General features: G+C 42.9%; 1 long non-coding RNA gene across 3 annotated transcripts in view; it reads left to right on the top strand.

The window, feature by feature from the left end:
* Window positions 1–20,121, top strand: part of LOC128348878 (uncharacterized) — a 51,578-nt gene that overhangs the window by 9,268 nt on the left and 22,189 nt on the right. For all 3 annotated transcript variants that reach the window (XR_008318396.1, XR_008318397.1, XR_008318398.1), the window contains exons 2-3: window positions 12,665–12,764; window positions 13,980–14,071. This is a non-coding gene — a long non-coding RNA (uncharacterized LOC128348878). The remainder of the gene's footprint in view (window positions 1–12,664; window positions 12,765–13,979; window positions 14,072–20,121) is intronic.

Below are 20,121 nucleotides of genomic sequence, written 5' to 3'. Positions count from 1 at the left end.
TAGTGTAGCCCTGGCTTGAGAAACCTAATTGTTGGTTCCCAAAACAATAAAAAAATAATTATCAGTGAAACACAGTTGAGATGTTTGTGTATGCTGCACTTCTGCACAAGCAGAGGAAAAATTTCAGGGCTCAAAATTTGACTTCCTATTTTCAACTCAAAAGAGCAGATTTCTTTTTATTTTGTTTTTAAAGGTCAGGTGCCTAGCCCTCGTGTTTTCTCAGAAGCCAGAAGGCAGGATCTATATATTTATTTCTTCTGGGTGTGCGTCATGGCAACCCAGCTGATTGGCTGGGGCGCAGGCCAATGGCAGCGGTGGGCCAGCCTGCTGAGACTGGCTGGCACTGGGAGGCAAGCGGCAGCTGCGGAGGTCAGTGGCGGGCCGCAGAACCGGTACTCGGCCCCGGCTGCGGAGGAGAGGCGTCGGTGGGCCCAGCTGTGGCGGTGGGCAGGCCCGCTGGAAATGGCTGGCACTGGGAGGCAAGTGGCGGGCCATGGAGCCGGTACTCAGCCCAGCGGCGGGCCAGTGGGCCTGGCTGTAGAGGCAAGGCAGCGGGCCGGCCGCGGAGCCGCCCGTGGAGCCAAGGCGCCTGTGGGAGGCCGGGGCAGGAGGAAACTGGGCGGCAGAACTTCTGTTTGCCGCCCGGGAAGAGGAATGGTGGGGGTGGGGCCTTTTTGGCCACCCGCCACCCGGTGAGGAGGGCCTGGCCTGTGGCAGCGGAGGTAAGGTACTCAGGGAGGGGAAGGGAGGGGAGGGCAAGAGCAAGGGGGAGGGCAAGAGTGAGTGGGCCAGGAGGGGAAAGGAAGGGCAGGAGAGAATTGGGTGGGAGGGGGAGGGAGGGCAGGAGAGAATTGGATGGGAGGGGGAGGGAGGGCAGGAGAGAATTGGGTGGGAGGGAGGGGAAGAGGGGCAAGAGAGTGGGGCAGGAGGGAGGGAGGGGAGAACAGCTGGCCACAAAGCGCACAGATGCTCTGTGCCGGTCAGCTAGTGACATTGATTCAGTAATGGGGAGAGAATGTCAACATGCTGCATAGCTTCTTACCCTACTACCTGACTTACTGAAGGAAAGTTATGCCATTTTTTAAAAGTACTGATTACATTAAAAGAAGAAATAGTGTAAAATGTATTTAATTTGCATAATTTACACAGGTCATACAATTTAACTTTTTGCCCCAGAATGTTTTTGTGGTTGGTGAGGTTGGGGGTACCACAGAGTATAGCCAATGGCAATTCCAAGAAAAGTATTCCATTTTATTATATTCAAAATCAATGACTGCATCAGTAAGATTTGTATAATGAAAGGACAAGACACCTCTGAGAAGTTCAGTAAGATTAGGATTTTGTCAAATGAGTGTTAAATTTTTGAGACATTGAATCTTCTGCCTAAATGCACCACCCTAGTACAATTTTCCCATTTCATTAGACATGTTTAAAATGAGTGCTTTATCAAAACTGTAGTGCTTCACATATAATGTGAGAAATAATTGTGAGGAGTAGTAACTGACTATTCAATATTCTTACACTTGATTAGCTGTCCTTTCTTATTTCCCCTAATTTACAACCATATTAATAAGTGGGAAAGGACAATGTTCAGGCAGTCAACATGAAAAAGTCAAATGAAAGTTCAGGCCAACAGCCTTCCTGATTATCAGTGCTGCTAAATCGTCTCTACTCCCATGGGCTAGCAGCAGGTTTTTAAGGTGGTCACATCTGAAAAACTGCATTTGAGATTGCCAGATTTTAGGTCAGGGCATTGGATTATGGATACATTACTTCTGCATTGCTCTGACTGAGAAAATTGCACCTAGGAGCTATCTATGTTCTCTGCCCTGTTCTATACAAATAAAAGGGTCGTTTTCAGAGCTAATGGATGAAGTAAGCTGCCTGGTTTATTACCTCACTTTGCCTTGCTTCCACCTCACCTGCTATTGGTTACACAGTTCCTGTTCTTTGCTTGGCCCCAACTTTATTTCTTCTGTTCCCTTTTGTGACCCTATACGGTTGTGAGCTGTACAGCTTGGCAGTGTATCTGAACTGCAGGACCTTCCTTCAGACGGATTTCTCTCATACCATCCAATTTGTGCATCTACCTTGCTCTGCTACAACACTCTCTATTTGATTCACAGGCCAAGAGCTGTTGAGGCTGATTTAACAGACTCTCTGGAACTCTGTTGAACTGAATAACCCTGTCCTTATCCCATGCTTTGAAACCAAAGGCTCAAAACAAAAACAAAAATTAGCGGTCATTATTTTGCTATATGGACAATTCAAATCAATTGTATTCATGGGGTGTATAAGAACTGTTTGAATAAGAAAAATAAAAGTTCCTATGATCAACCAGTATAATATGTAACCATTTTGTTCCCTTAATTAGTCTGTGTAATCTAATTTCTGCTCATGTACAACAAATGTATTCTTTTGGGGGATTTATAACATTCCACACCACCTATATAGGGATGCAAAGCAACTTAAATAACCAAAATAAAACAAATTGATGCAGCTGAGCAGTTGTGTTGGTCCAACCAATACATTGGACCCGAGCATTATTGGAAAGAGTTCCATGATGACTGGAGGGACTCTCAACAGTCAAAACTCTGACATAATTCCCTTCTGTTTTTGCAGAATTCTGTCACAATTCCAACATAACAGATGGACCACCACCCACTGCCTTAGCCAGTAAAATGCTTACCTTTCACTATGGCTTCAATTTATAGGGGGAAACCAGTGCTGCTGCTGAGTCAGTCAGGAGCGTAGCAAGGTTGGAGTAGGCCCAGATACAAGATTTTAAAATGCCCCTCCCCCCCGAAGCTCAACTCATGAAGTAAAGAAATCTTAAATGAGAATGAATAGTGGTAACAAAAAGCATAGTAAAATATCTATCTATCCATCCATTCATCCATCAGTCCATCCATACATCCATCTATACATCTATGTACCACAATAGAACATCATCCTAAATTATTTTTTTTTAAGGTTTTATAGACTGTGGACGATGAAAGTCATTTAATGGTACTAGAGAAAGACATGCTGTTCTGGTAGCTCCAGGTCTTAACACTCACATCAATTTCGGAGGATGAAAACAACTGAAGGAAGCCTGGGCGGGTGCATGGCTGGGGGAGTCAGTCATGTGACTTGCCTCTGCCCCCCCCCAGGCAGTGGGCCCCCAGACAACTGTCTCCCATTGCCCTATTATAGTTACACCCTGAGTCAGAGAGAATTTCTCTTTGACTTGGCAGGGGGCTGGTTTTGAGAGGCTGAAAGCTGGAAATTAGGGGCAGGGGGAGCATGGCAACCCCTCATGGGGGATCTACAAGATCACCCAGTGAGTGTTCCCTACCTGGCTCCCCCCCCCCAATTTCCAGCATGCAGTCCCTCAGCACCAGCCGAGGGACTGTCAGGGAGCACCAGTCAGGGAGCACCAGTCAGAGAGAATTTCTGTTAGTGGGGCTGCACCCCACAGTGTTGAGAGCCATGGACAGGTTTTGTTCTCACAGCAACATGAGGGATTTTAAATGTGGAAACTATATGAAGACTACACTGCTCTCATTGTAAATCCCTGTTGCTGAAACCTAATGTGGCTGGAGCAGGAGGAGAAATGTGTGACTTTTCACTGGAAAAAAGATAAGACAAAGCTTAATTCTGTCCTCAAATCTTGCAACATTTGTGCCAGATGTAACCAACAACAACCCTGGCATTTATAAAATAAGAAAGAGCATAAGGTTCTTCTACTTATTTATTTATTTATTTATTTATTTATTTATTTATTTATTTATTTGATTTTTATTCTACTATTCCCAATACAGAGACACAATACAGAGAAATTTAAAAGATAATTATTTCACATTCCACCACTTGGAGTCAAGTTCCAGATCAACTACAGAGCTTTGACCAATCAGTGTCTTTCATCTGCCACAAAGGAAACACAGATGTATTTCAAAAACATGTTTAGAAAGCTTCTCCTTTCCAAAAGCACATGATAATAATTTACATCATACAGACATGATCAAAGCCAAAGCTTTAACTGATTTTAATGGTGTTTTAATGTAAACCGCCCTGAGCCTTTTGGAAGGGCGGTAAAAAGTTTTAATAATAAATAATTAATAAATAATAATTATATCAATAACTCCAAAAAATAATAATATGAAAAATAGAATTAGTTCAAGAATACTTGTCCCAATTCAAATATCTTTGTCTTCTGAAGATCTGTAAGATTGTGTCCTGGCAGGTGTCCCTTGAGTGGGGATTCTTTGTGATAACACAAGGGGGAAAGCTCCATGCCTTCCTTAAGAGATTTTGCTTAATATAACCATGGCACTCAGAAAATGACTTTTCTCAAAATTCTTAATTTATTGACCAAGGAAGGGGTCAGCAGAAGATAGATTGTGATTCACTGGTCTTTGGTAGACCTGAATTAAATTCAGGAAGGCAATTAAGGTCTTATGAGAGTGTACATTCAGGATCAGTTGTGGTTATGATTCAACTGTCAAAGGATCTTGAGTATGTACTTATTTGTCAATTTTCACACACATCAAAGGACACAGGGATTCTAATCAAACAGTAAACCAAATAGTAGACCTTAAAATAGTAGCAGCTCATCTCCTTGAGGGGCCATGAGCTAAGAACTATAAAATGTACTTTGCACTGTATAGTAATCGATAGTAGCTAAATTCAGCCATTTAATACATGTCATAAAACAAGGCCAATGAAACAAAAGAAACTAGATTAATAAGAGGATTACCTCAACATCATCACTGCTATCATTTGTTAAGGATCTCCAACATATAGAAATGTTATTTTTCCACTTTGTTTTAGGACTATGGATGGTGAAGGAGTAGTAAGTCTTTCAGAATGATTTTAAATGGTTAATGGAGATTTTTGCACAGTCTCCCAGGCTGAAATTAAAAAATTACCAGTGAAAGATCAGTATTAAGCGCTGGTATTGAAAGAAACAAATACATATGATTTCTGCAATACAGCTGGAAGGAACCATGTTTGAGAATTATGTGCCAGAAAGTATGTGATAGCGAACAAGCAGACCAAGAAACTGTACAGTTAAGATCTCTACCAATAAATTCCTTACCATGTAAGACCCTTGACTGATATAGATGTTTCTGAAGAAAATTCTGTTATTTCATCATCAGTGTTCAAACGTGGCTAACAAGGTTGCACTTACTGCACACTCACTCATCTTAAAATAAATCTCTGAAACCCGCTTGGTGACACCAGCCCTGTCTATCAAGTTATTAAAAGGAGACCAAGCTACTCTGTGGCATCTCCTTCTCTTGCAATACACTTTCCCTTTAGTTTTTCCTTTAGCTTTCTTGTTTAGGCACCACATTATCTCCTGGGGCTAACAATTAATTAATAGAGAGCTTGTTCGAAGGATATGCTTTTAGTGAAGCGTCTTCCTCTTATTGTATATCTTTGAGGATAATCAATTTAGGCCTTTTTGGCTGTCAATAAGTCTGTTCAGTCACCTTCTTCACTCTTCTCCTCTGTCATTAGTAAGTAGTGTTGCCGCCAAGAGGTAAACTATCTGAAGAGCTTAAAAGCACAGCGAGAGAAAGAGAGATGGGGGCAGGGAAAATAGGTGAACCAGGCAGACAGAAACCTCCCTAATAAAAGCCTTTTTGATACCATTTTCAGTGGGAGGTGGTTCTTGGCTGCTTTATCTCCAAACAGTATGTAATAGAATTTTCCAGAAGGGTGAAAAGCAAAGTAGGGGCGGAGGTGCTCTTGGATATATTCATGATTAAATTGCAAAGAACAGTGTTTTATTTTGGTTTTTAAAAAGCATTTGTAGTGGTTTCTTATTTTAATGCCTCATAGCAGCGGTTGCACTGGAGGCTGGCTTTTTTGGCACATGGGGCCCTCAGCTTTGTGCCCCACAGTAACCCAGCTGTCTACTCAATGGAAGGGTTATCAGGCAACCCTTGTGCCTGCCGAGCAGTAACTGAGCTGCTGGACCCTGTGGAGGAGACTATTGGGGTGGTCCAAGAGAGGGAGGTGAATCCACCCTCATAGTACTATTAATCTCCCCCAAAGTAGGTTTGGTTTTTTAAAAAGTGTGGCAGCAAAGCCACTGCAGAAATAAAAGGTTGGGGGAATGATATTCACGCACAGTAATTTCATGAAGGGGTAGGGATCTTTTTAGTACTTAGCAACACCCCTGCTCAAAAGCATTTATGTGTGACACCTGCTACATATCTGGGATATGTCCCCACAAACATAGATATAGATTATTCACATCTGAATCCACAAACCCTGAATATTTGTGGCATTCCTAAAAATGTACTGTTTTATATAGCCAGTGTTTTGATTTCCCTCAAAAGGAATTTTTCCCTTTTTCTCCTAACGGCTATTTACAGCATTAAAAAAGGAGAAAGGTATAATGAAATCCCATTTTGGTTGTTTAACATCATAAAGCCTCATGTAGCCCTTGGTAGAAATGGCAGTAGCAGCTCAAGAGACAGCCAGCTGCTACACCCAGCAATATCCATGCAGGCCTTCTTTGTCAGTGAGTGCGACAGTGGCACCTTCTGGCATGTGGAAGAAATGGTTGCCTTTTCTCTGTAAAGAATTCATACAAAGTGTTGTGAGCTGATTAATAGCTGGCAATGCATTGTTCGGACATTGGTTTTGCCTGTGACACACTATGGATGCAAAAGCTGGACTTTGAAGAAGCAAGACAGAAAAGGTATAGATGTTTTTGAACTTTGGTGCTGGAGAAGACTTTTGAGGATACCATGGACAGCCAGGAAAACAAACAAATGGATCATAGAACAAATTAATCCAGAATTTTTACTTGAGGCACAAATGACCAGGCTCAAACTATCATACTTTGGACACATTATGTGGAAATCTAGCTCCCTTCAGAAGTCCATAATGTTGAGAAAAGTTGAAGGAAAGAAAAGAGGACAACCAGCAGCAAGGTGGATGGACTCAGTTATGACAACAATGAATGCACCACTGAGAGACCTTAAAGGCCAAGTTGAAGACAGATCATCCTGGAGAAAATCTATCTACAGGTGAAACTCGGAAAATTAGAATATCGTGCAAAAGTCCATTAATTTCAATAATGCAAATTAAAAGGTGAAACTGATATATGAGACAGACGCATTACATGCAAAGCGAGATAAGTCAAGCCTTAATTTGTTATAATTGTGATGATCATGGCGTACAGCTCATGAAAACCCCAAATCCACAATATCAGAAAATTAGAATATTACATGGAACCAAGAAGACAAGGATTGAAGAATAGAACAATATCGGACTTCTGAAAAGTATACAGTGTACTGTGCTTGATTGGCCAGCAAACTCGCCTGACCTGACCCCATAGAGAATCTATGGGGCATTGCCAAGAGAAGGATGAGAGACATGAGACCAAACAATGCAGAATTGCTGAAGGCCGCTAATGAAGCATCCTGGTCTTCCATAATACCTCATCAGTGCCACAGGCTGATAGCATCCATGCCACGCCGCATTGAGGCAGTAATTGCTGCAAAAGGGGCCCAAACCAAGTACTGAATACATATGCATGCTTATACTTTTCAGAGGTCCGATATTGTTCTATTCTTCAATCCTTGTCTTCTTGGTTCCATGTAATATTCTAATTTTCTGAGATTGTGAATTTGGGGTTTTCATGAGCTGTACGCCATGATCATCACAATTATAACAAATTAAGGCTTGACTTATCTCGCTTTGCATGTAATGCGTCTGTCGCATATATCAGTTTCACCTTTTAATTTGCATTACTGAAATTAATGGACTTTTGCACGATATTCTAATTTTCCGAGTTTCACCTGTATGTGATCGCTAAGGGTCGATACTGACTTGACGGCACTTAATCAATCAATCAATCAATGCATTGTAAGTGGGAGAAGGCAAAAGCAACAATGGACAATCAAATGCTAATACAAATTTGGAAGGTCACAGAGGCAGAAGAGATAGCTACAAGAGTGCATGGGGAAAGCATGTCAGTACATTGAGAGGCAATTCACATTTTACTTTTGGAAGTTACTTTTTGTGTGCAGAAGGTTCCTGGTTTAATCCATAGCATTTCAGGATGAAAGAATCTCAACTAGTAGAACTAAGGAATATATTGAAGAGCAGCAATACTGTGCAAGTTATAGCAATGGTGTGAATCAATATAAGTTTAAATGGCAATATAAACAAATAGCATCATCTGTTGTGAAGGTGAAATATATGGGTAATGGGCATGTTTTCCTGCAATAAACAAAGGAATAACTATCAGGAAAGGATTATGCTTCACCTTCAATGTTTAGTGTGAAGCAATGAATCTAGGCAGTGTGCATACCCCATTCACAGTCAATGGTACTGTATGTTCCTTTCACATCACAAGGTAATTTTTGTACTCAGTTCCAAAAAAGAGAATGTACAGCAGCCCTAGAAAGTCACTGATATTTCTCCTAAAGTCAAATTAGAAACAAATTTGGTATAGCAACAAAGAAGAAAAACAGAGCAGTAATAATTCAGAGTAAATTTGGACACTCTTCCACTGCCAAAACGGAAAAAAAGAGGAGTAATTGGCTTTAGGTCATCAGGCTCTTCTGGGCCAGAGTGTAATTGCTGAAGCATTTAGGTTAGGAACTTGCACCTTGGACAGCAAGTTCTTACTACCTGCACTGTAAGGATGGGGTGGGGTGGACAGTCATCCCCATGTTGCTTTATTCAACTGGTTTAAGTTATGGCCCTTTATCTCCAGCTAAGCGTTGCGTCTGCATTGGTGTGGGTGAAATGGCATATTCTGGGTTTTTTAAAAATTCACTTCCATCTTTGGTTTTAAATATGCTGTCAGCCACTTTGATTATCAAGACAGATTGTGATAAGAATCCAAATATAATATATTTAACAGGGGGCGGGAGTTGGTGTGTAGAGGAAAGAACAGGCTGAGACCACAGCAGGTCTGTCTCTACAGTGTGCAAGTAAATTAGTCAGATTTCCTCCCCTTCTGGAGGGGACAGTACCTGATTAGCAGCAGTGAATAAAACACCATTGGCATATTGACAACTTATGCAACCATTGAAAATTAATATACAATGTGATGAAAATCAGCCAACATTTAACTAGCGATAAATACTTTTTAAAGCTCAGACCTTCCAGAAGGTTTTGTGCATGATCAATAATGCTGTCTAGTTCTGGGTTTTCTGCTAAATAGTTTTCCAGCAACAGTTTTCACCTTAATAGACCACCTTCTTTGCTGCTAATGGTCTGAATATTTAGCTCAGTAAGAGCTTCTGAGCAATCTACTAGATGTGAAAAGACCATCTGGCATCATCTTCATTTATATTTTCCTACCAGGTGTTTGCGAGTGTTGTATTCTCTTGAAGTCAACACTATGGAGAATATTTTATTTTGGCACCATAGCAAAATCCAACAATGTAGGGTTTCTCCCCTCTTCTCCTTATCTTTCCCTTTCTTTCTTAAAAAGAACAAGCTTGGTTTCATTACATTACTTGAGAACCTTGTTAATCGTGGGTCCAGCACCTGCGGTTCCACGGATCCATGGTCGGGAAATGGACACTCTATCTCGGTATACGCAGGAAAACAGGGCTAAACCTGTGTACCTGCAAGTCGGAGGTGACTGGAAATGACCTCGGAGGTCATTTCTGGCTGCCATTTTGTGTCTGGGAGCCATTTTATGGCTCATTTACTTATTAAAAGGGGGGTGATTTTTGGTGCCATTTCCACTCGTGGGCAACTCTGGAGCATTGTAGGCCACTTTATTTGGCCTGTTTACTGGTTTTCTGGTGTTTTGGGGACCACTGGGGGCAAAATCGTAATCTCAGCCTTTGCTTTGTAGTGAGTTTTGCTGCTCCAACCTAAGGTTTGAAGGCAGCATCATGTTGTTCATGTTCTGCGACTGCTGTAACCTGGGTTTTGAGCTGTGGCTGCTGCCAAAGAAAGGGTGGCTATAGAAAGGGTGGCTCAGACCATCCCAGAAACACACCCACTCTATGCCTACTGTGCTTTATGCTGGCTACCTCTCTGAGTACTTGCTCTGTACTCCTCCAGGCATTGCCTGGCAACAGGGACACCATATTGCCATGACCTAAGCTTCAACACATGTCAAAGAGGAAAGCCACATTGAGGGATGCCCACTTTCCACTGTGTCTCCCACCCCCTTCTGCAATCTGCATAAAAAAGGGGATGTTATGACAAGACAGACACTTTGTAGGTCAGTCTCCACACATCAAGCGATGAAGAAGAATTTGCACACACACATGGAGTCCCAGTGGCTCCATAAACTGGGCAACCCAGTAGTAGTGGTAGTAGTAGTAGTAGTAGTTTTATTTACAGTCATTGGCCAAACAGAGAATAAAAACTAGTAAGCATTAAAATGTGTGTGTGTATATATATATATACACACAGTTTAAAATTAGGATGATATCCCATTATACCTTTTAAAAGCAATATAACTAAACTTAGCTACAGAAATAGAAATTGAAGCATCTTTATCTGAAAGCAGATGTTTTACAAGGTTATCATCGGATTGATCTACCAGTTTACATATTAAAGGAACAATAAGACGTTCCCTGGGATATAAATGGAGTTTACAGTGGAGAAGGATATGTGCGACAATTTCTGTATCTCCTGACCCACAACTACAGTGTCGTTCTTCTAAAGGCACACCCTGAAACCTCCCAGCTAGAAGTGCAGATGGAAAGGAATTAACCCTTACTCTCGTGAATATCCATCGAAACTTAGAAAAAGTAATTGTCGACAGATATTTTGCGGGGGAAAGATCCATATTAGTTCTTATAACTCTATAAAACTCTGGAAGCGCAGCCCAGTTTTCTTGGATCTCAACATCAACAAAGCGTTTTCTCACTACTCTTTTCGCATTCGCTAGACCCAGTTCCAGCAGTTGAGCTGGGTCTAAGCCTAGAGAGGTGAGTTTCTTACTTACTGTAGCACACCATAGTGACTGGGGACTAACTGAGAGAAACTCAGGAATTAAACCAACTGGTCGCAGATGTATTTTCAACCAGAAATAAATAATCAGAAGCCAGGCCCGAGATTCAATTTTTATAAAGCCAGCCTCTGTCCTTAAAGTCCCATTTGCTGTACATTTTGGAGTGCCAAATAAGTTCCTCAAGAACCCTGATTGGCTTCTTTCCAGAGTATCAAACCTTGAGTATGGACCTAGGGCAACCCAGTTGTTTCCCAACAAAGATAACACATGCCAGGGGCGTAATACCCAGAGTCTGTGATGCAAGGCAGCCCCTGGAATTCTTGAGTGGCTCTGCTCTATTTTTTGTACAGATTAGGAGGGGAAGGGGGACCAGCCCCTCCCCCTTGAGTACAAGCATGCGGTCTCTGACATTACTCATGAGAAGAACTATCTTGGGGTACAGTGGGGTGCTGTTTCAGGGGCGGAATCATTAATAATGTGACAAAGCCCCTTCTCCCAAGGACCGCTCTTCATGAGAATGTCAGGCCATAGAGACACACATGCAGGCCAGAGTGTTGTCACCACCTGGCCCCATTGCTAGACCCACACAAGGCCTGGGGAAGGATACCACACCAACCCCTTTCCAGATCACATGGCTGGCAGACAGCAGAAGTGAAAGCACTCCGTCTGGAAGTCTGGTCATCCTTTGACACATATGCATGCTGATTCTTGCCCAGTAGAGACAGTTGGATTGCCAGGGATTGCTGAAAATAGGGGCTCCACTCACCCACAGTTGCCCACAGTGGCTGGTCTGCACACGCTGCAACTCCAGTCCCAGCCCGGGAATTTTGAAGGTGTACTAGCAGCTGTGCCTGATCTAGCAATACTGAGCCCACAGGGAAATGACAGAACACATGGAGTGGCCTGGACTCCTTGGGAGTCTATAGGGGTTGAGTGTGGAGGAGAAGGCGAAGGAAGAAATAATATGAGTTCTATTTTTAAAGAGATATAACGGGGGGGGGATATCTGCAGGGCCCTCTATAGTTGGATGGCCTAACGCATGAAGGTGCAGTCCGATGAAGACCTGAAGCTCATGGACAGGGATGTGTTGGGGGTTCCTGGACTGCTTTGACTAGGTCTGCTATCACAAGAGCAACCTTTGTCACAGTGGAGCAGACACCAAGCTCCTTTGCCTGCCCTCAGATACATATTCCCTCCTAAGAAATCATCATGAGCCCTTCCCAGAGTAAAAGAAAAACAGTGTAAGACTGTTTGGCTGTGGGGCTCTTACGAGGGTGATGGTGCAAGTGATGTGAGGAAAGGCATTTAAATGCCATTTAAAAGGGTTTAAATGCCCTTTACCTGATAAGGGTAGGCGGTCCATGCTGAAAAGGCATGATCATGCTGGGCACACCCCCTTTAAGACCATGGCCAATGGCTGCTGCCCAGCTGATGTGCTGATGCCTTGCCTGTAGTCCAACTATGTGAGTACTACTGAGCTTGCTGGCATACCGTCTCAGCAGACCAGGAAGAAGGAGGAGCTCCTCTGCCTTGAAACTGGAAGTTGTTGGAAGATAATCTGTGGGACGATTCCAAGGTTCAAGAATGAACCTCGGGTTTGTCAATCTGCAGTTTCACACTATGTCTGAAGGCAGCCCATGGACACCCCAAATTTGTTGGGCTCTGAATGTGCTAAATCACCTTCCATATTAGTGAGTCTCACTGGATTCTTATTCTCATGCTTTCCAGGTTAATTTGTTAAGGGATGCTGAATGTGTTGGATCGTCCAGCTACACTGCATTGAAAGAAGTTTTGTTTAAATCATCATCATCATGCAGAATAAATGCAGGTTTGTCATTTTTTTATACATCCAAAACAAACAAATACAATTCCTGGAAAATATGAACAGCCTAAGTTAAAAAAAATGGATAAGGAGTGGGCAAAGCTAATCAGTTACAGTCCTTAAAAACGTGTATTATCTTTCAAACACTGGAAATTACAAGATGCATAGTACAGAAATAAAAGCAAAGAAACCCCAATGAGTGCACACACATCAAGGTCGTTCTCATGACTAGCTCTCCCCAGGCTAGTGCAGCCCTACCTGGGTGGAGCTGGACATGAGAATCACCAAGATCAATCAGCCGGGTAGCCCATGCTTTCTACCCAGGCTAAAAGTGAGGTAGAAGGGTGCACACACCCTTCTACCTCACCACCCAGTCATGTGAATGCTCGGGCTGCTGGCAGCCCACGTGTCCATAGAGCCAGGAAGAAGGAGCGACCTGGCAGGAGGAAGTTCCTCAATTTACTGCACGGTACTGCTTGCATGGTGCATAATAGGTTTATTGGAGGCCAGGCATCCTACCCCCCACCCCCGCCACCTCTCCCTCACCACAGAAAGACTGATGAACATTTCCTAGGATTGGTTTGAATAAAACCATCACTGAATGATACAGAATTAAGGTGCTATCATTCTGTAATGCCTCCTGATCATCTTCTCCTACATCTTGCTTTAGCATAGGGAGGAGCAAAAGACAAGCTGTTGCAAAACATGAAAAAAAGCATCTGGTAAAATCTAATGGTTACAATACTCTAAAAGTAGAGATGCTGGCAAAAATTGCCATGCTTGAGCCTGAAATGATTATTCCAAGCACCTGAATTTAAGGGTGTGCATGAATGGTTCGGTGCCAAACAATTCATCTCGAACTGGGCCAGTATGGTGTGTCAATCACAGACCAAACCGGGGGTGGTTCGAACCATGATCTAACTCAGGGGTATCAAACCCAATCACATAAGGGGCCGAAATCTAAAACACAGGCTAAGTTGTGGGCCAAATTTTTTATTAAGATACTTAGTCTTAGTAGAAGTATAGATCCTTCCTCACCCTGAGACACCATATCACATGCCATCCTTGTGCATTAATCATGTTCTGAAAATAACAAGCACAAAACAAACTGTAAGCAAAACAGTTTAATTACGAACTCAACAGTTTTTTAATACATTTCTCTATAATTCTATATTTGAAATTTAGGTTTTAAAATTGCTCACCTATTTGTTTTCTGGCCAGATGTCTGAGACCGTTTTCCCCTGGTCAGTGAGTCAATGTCTGGTTTTATGTCTTGTGCTGTAGCAACCTGCAAAACAGCAGCTTTTTCTAAGGTAGGTGTACCTGTCCTATCCTGGCCTGTCTTGGCCTGTCTATGTGAGGGGGATGGAGCCACTGACTGTGCTGAGGTGGAGGCCTGTGTTTCTGAGTCTGGAGACATTGCTACTGTAGGATCCCACTGAGACTCCAATACCTGTATAGTTGCTACTGGCAGCAGGTGCAGGATCAGGACTCTGGCACAGTTGTGCCTAGTGCTGGGTCTCCGCAGGGAAGGGGTGTGCAGAAGCAAGGATATGAAGAAGCAACTTAGCTCACTGTTTGGGACTGGGTCCTTCTGCCTGTGGCGCGGTCAGGCACTTGTGTGGAGTGCCTTGCTCCAACCTAGCTTTTACACTGGGACTGGGTCCTTCTGCCTGCAAATGGGTACTGAGGCAGTGCGGTCAGGCGCTTGGATGCGGCACAGTCACCGCGGGCCACATAAAACGGCCAGGCGGGCCGGATTCAGCCCACGGGCCTTGTATTTGACATGTGTGACTACCTGAACCAAGCACAATTCAGATTGACTGGTTCAGTGCCAAATGGGTGGCCAGTGTGTGTGTGGGGGGGGAAGAAAGGTAATTAAAGGCTTCTTACCTTCCCGGCACAGTTCCCACCCCCCACCCCGCACCCTGGCACAGCCCATAGCCGAAGCACACGTGATCCTCCCTCCTTTACCAAGCTGCTCAATACTGGAGTGGCTCACAACAAAACAAGCCAAATTATTTTCAATTGTGTTTGGAGGGAGCTCAGTCGATTTTCAGAGCTAATGTAGTCTGAATCGGAGACTGAATCGGAGACAGGGGGCAGGGGGAGTTCATTCACCTCTATCTAAAAAAATCTTGGCAGGGTCCCAGCAGCCAATCTTACCTCAGCATATCATGAAATACTTTAGTCTCAGGCTGCAATCCTAGGCACATTTACCTTGGAGTAAATCCTACTGAATTTAGTAGCACTTATGCTTTTGTAAATAAGCACAAGCTCCCTCTGCACATAAGATTTAGTGATCACATAAGTCCAACATTTGTGGAAACATGTTAGAGAAGTACACATTTGAGAAATACTTTCACATGTTTATAAACAAAGATTCTCCGGAAAGCTATGGTCCTGAAAGTGCTATTATTCTTTAACTGAAGACAAAGGAAAGGAGGCCTCAAATTGGTACTAAATCAAAAGAGCAGGGTTTGTTTCAGGGTTTCTTTCTCTCCCCCCCCCCCCAGCTAATAAAAAAGAAGAACCAGTCACAAAATACTGTTAAACTTTGTACTAACTAGAACAGAAGCATTTCCTATCTTATGATGCAAAATTTATTGGGTTGTATCCTAATCTTTTGCAGAGCACTGCTCTGTCAGAAGCTCCCTCTATGGCTAGATGGAGATTTCAAATTTGCATGTACATGGGGAACTTTTGATGACAGAGCAGCACTCCATAAAAGATGAGAATACATCCTGGTCCCCCACTCCCTTCTTGCCTCAGTTATAATTCAGAAAAAAGCCACAATTTGCCTCCCTCCTAAATAATTAAGTCGATTATAAATAGCCACAAAACACACACCAGGTGATATAGCCATTGCCACATGATTCAGATCCTGCTGAAGCTAAGCCAGACTAGACCTGGTCAGTGCTTGGGTAGGTGACCACCTGAAAATGCCTTGAGCTCCATGATGGAAGAAAGGCAGGATATAAATGTAATATACCAATATCTATTTTGATGGGCTAGATATACTTTCAGCTGAACATTTGTCTCAGGTTTTTTTTTTTAAACCATAACTCTATTCCAATTTTAATTTTTTTAATTTTTATTATTTTTTTTTTTTTGCAATATTGGCAATAGTGGGTTCATGACACATAGGGGCTAATCAGCACTGGCATAGTGTACTGCTTTTCTGCTGTTGCAAACTGGCCGAACACAGGTTTTTACACTCAACAGTGAAGAGGAAATTGTCCATCTGTCTAGAACAAGGGGAGTGGGCTTCTGGAGTGGCTTCCCTGCTCAAATAATGTAGATATGTATGCATTGCAAGGAAAGAATGTGAACAGATTCTTCTTGTGAGAACTGGGAGAAAAACAACAGGCATAGCTAATAGCCAGATTGAAAGCTTCAATACTGAAGTGACTTTATCAGTTGCTACTCTTCACTTTCATTTAACATTGCATTACAGCTCAGAGATTTTACATACTCTTTTTCTATGAATATTTTTCATTATCTGAACCACTGGGTTTTAATATTCCACAGCAATGCCTTTACAATCGAAACTGAAGTCTCCTGCAAAATGATAAGAGAACTGGCTGGTTAATTCAAATCAATGAGTGAAATCTAGCCCCTGCCCAGCTTTTTGGCCCTCATAACCCTCAGGACTGGCAACTTACTATGCTGTAGTAACAGTACAAGCCAGCCCAGGTCTGACAGAATTCCCTTTCCTAACTCAAAAGCACAGCAGCCATGTCATGGTCTAGACAGAACTTAACAACCCTGGTCAACATCCAGACTAACAAAGCATGAATGTAGTCAGGGGCGTAACTATAATCGGGCAAGGGGAGACAGTTGTCTGGGGGCCCACTGCCTTGGGGGGGGGAGCCCAGAGACAAGTCACATGACTGACTCCCCCAGCCGCGCACCTGCCCGGGCTTCCTTCAGTTGTATTCATCCTCCGAAATCGATGTGAGTGTTAAGACCTGGAGCTACCAGAACAGCATGTCTTTCTCTAGTACCATTAAATGACTTGCATCGTCCACAATATACAAAACCTTTTAAAAAATAATTTAGCATGATGTTCTGTTGTGGCACATAGGATAGATATATGTGTGAGTGTATTTTACTATGCTTTTTGTTACCACTATTCAGCCTCATTTAAGATTTCTTTACTTCATGAGCTGAGCTTCAATTAGGGGGAGCCCATTTTAAAATCTTGTCTCTGGGCCCACTCCAACCTTGCTCCGCCCCTGAGTGCAGTGATCAATGTCCTCTGATAAGGGACATAGTCGGGAGTCACAATCTGCTGCAGAGGGAATGGATGACAGACAAAAAGCGCCCCTCCCTACCAGAGGTGCGCCTAGGTAATTTTTGAGCCTGGACCTAAAGGCCTTTGGAGGCCTCCCACTGCAAGTTAAGTATCATGTTTTAACACGTAGGTTCTTGAGGGCACAAACCTCACCACCCAGGACAGACTAAAAAGGATTTAGGGGGCCCCAGGGGGTGTGGAGGCCTTGACTTCAGCCCCGAAGCCCAGGGGTAAGAGTGCCTCTGCTCCCTATAAAACAGGGACTAGGTCACTGCACACGTGCATCATTCATCTGGACATCTGTCCTTCTGTCCCTAGTCTAAGTCCTCCAAATTTCCCTTGTCTGCCACTTCTGCCAATAGCACACAGATTCATTTCTACTCTCTAGCTGGCCACAGCCCTAATTTCTTTTTGGCATCTCCTTTCTTCATGTCCATGCCACCAATTCAAGTTCCCACTTTTCAGGATTACTGCATACTTTGTCCCACTTTCTTAAGCCTTCCTAACACTCCCCCCTTCTTTCTTCTGGAACATATAGCCTCCCCTGATCCGGAAGCATTGTGAAGCTTCTCCACAATCTACTCTATAGTTAGTTCTTCCCTGCCTCAATCTCCAGTTTTCCCTTGAGACTGTTCCTCGAGCCACAGTCTCCACTTACCTTCCTTTAACTTTCTCTTCATCATTCAGCAGCTGACTTTGCACCCTTTCCCCAGCCTCCTTGCCTCTGGGCTCTCCATCTCTTAGCTTCTGTACAACCCTCAGTCTTCCCCATATTAGTTTGACTAAGAATAAAACCTAGATATGCTCTCTTACTCCACAGAATCAGGACTTCTAAAAACAGTTTAAGAAGCCTCTGAATAACAGTTGCTGGGGTTCATCTCCTGCATGCCCCCCATATATATATATATATATATATATATATATATATATATATATATATATAAAAATAATTTATTTGATTTATATACCGCCCTTCCGAAATGGTATATAATATATACAGTATATATGCTGTGTGTGTGTGTGTGTGTGTGTGTGTGTGTGTGTGTGTGTGTAGGCCATTTTGGGAAACAGGATTCTGATCTGAGCCTTCCTGGATCAGACTAAAAGTCTACCTCTTCCAGAATGATCCTTCTGGGAAGCCCACAAGCAGGGCATGAAAACAATAGCCCTTCTTGGCAAATGGTCTTCAGTGACATCCTACAATGGCTAATAGGCATTTTCATTTCCTGAGCAAGTGAGCTACCATATCAGCCTAGTGTCAGCAGCCACACCACCACAATTACCATACAAAAAAGAGATCTTCCTGCTATAAATCTTCCTGTCAAAATTTATTTTAAAGTTTTTATATATTATTATTTTTTATCTTTTTATGCATTTTACATGCTTTATATTTTATTTTATGTTTTAATTCTGTACACCGCCTAGAGATTTTGATATTGGGTGTTATATAAATTCAATAAACAAGCAAACAAACAAATGCTCAACTTTTTAAACAAGTTTAGACATAGGAGCTCTTCTCACGATTGGTGAGAAGAGCTCTGGTGCAGTCTGCGGGGAAGGTGGATTTAACTTACCTCCCCCACAGACGATCTCCGTGTGCCTTCCCTGGGTGGGTGGCTCACCTGCCCAGATGACCACTGGCTTGCCCAGCAGCTCTGGGGGTCGGGGTGCCAGGCCACGTGCTGCCCTGCCCCCCAGAGCTCCAATAACGCACTGTGTAAGTGCCCAGCACTGGACACAGTGGGCAAAGCCTCAACATGCAGGCAGGGACAGGGGCTGTGTGCAGTATTTGACTTCAGCTGAAGCTTCACAGAGGCCTAATAAGCAATGAGTCAGAGAGCTGCGCTTAGGGTTGATGAGAGCCACCACTGGCTCCCAAGCCTTGCAGTGAAGAACACAGCTGTATACTACTCATCATTTTATAAACCCATATCATGTTCTGTCGTTAGTCCTGTAGCCTATAGATTTGTTTTTCTTATTTTGTGATGGAAGTTAAATTTGTGTGTGCTGGGAAACTAGTTACTTGTTTCAACAACTCTGTACTGCAAAGAAATTAGAATCATGGGGGAAAACAGAGATGAGCGTCGAGACCCTCAAAACATTAGCTTTACGCTTCTGAAATATTTGTCATATTTATTAACAATAAAATAAGGCCAGGAGGTTTCTGTTCTTTTCTAAAGTTTATAACATGTTCCCTTTACTGCCATAAGCACTTTAATTTAAAACCAAAAATATGTCTCAAAGTAGAATTGTTCTCGAGCTTAAGACTGACATACCACACTCAAAGGAAATTTTCAAATATAGGTGGTGTGATGACATACTCATGCATGCACATAGCCTTTGAGTTGTTTGGATGAGAACTGAAGTATCTTGCTGAGATAGAGAACTTTTCATATGGCATATGGTTTTTTAATTTTAATGTTGTATAATCTCTGCTGGAAAGAGATTGCCAGAGATCATAATCAAAATGTGAGATTTATTAAAAACTATTTACAAAGTGGCTTATTATTTCTAGTTAGTTTCTGTTCTGCCCTCTTCCAAGTCTGATCTCTTAGGGCTAAACAAGAGCTGATGGTAAAAACGCAGCTGCTGCCAAAATCAGCATCTTCACATCTAACCAATGGCAGCTGGTGGTTCCTGACTGCGGGGGTGGGGTCACTAGGTAGGGCACATGATGGGTGGAGCCACATGTAGTGAGAAGTTGAGCCAGTTGTGGGCATCTGCAGAGGTGGAGCCAGGACTAGGTGGGTGCCTTAGCAATTAACTGGCAACATGCAGATTTGTAGCTAATGAGTGGGATCAAAACAAACACACACACACAAATCTCAATTGCTCATCGACAGAGATACAGAGAAATATGGACAACACCAGTTGCTGTATAGTGCTTAACAGGACTACAGTAGTGTGTAGACTTGTATCATATACAGCGGGATCAAACACAAGCACATACACAGAGGAAAGGAACCGTACAAGCCACAAGTAAAGCACAGACCAGCTACAAAAGGTTGCTTCTGTGGAGAGTAAATGCATCCTGAAGTCACCAGGGCGGCTCTGTATGCCTTATCA

Source organism: Hemicordylus capensis, chromosome 3, assembly GCF_027244095.1.
Source record: "Hemicordylus capensis ecotype Gifberg chromosome 3, rHemCap1.1.pri, whole genome shotgun sequence".
Taxonomy (NCBI): Eukaryota; Metazoa; Chordata; class Lepidosauria; order Squamata; family Cordylidae; genus Hemicordylus; species Hemicordylus capensis.
The sequence above is the reverse complement of the archived record's forward strand: the minus strand, read 5'-3'. Positions and strand labels throughout refer to the sequence as shown.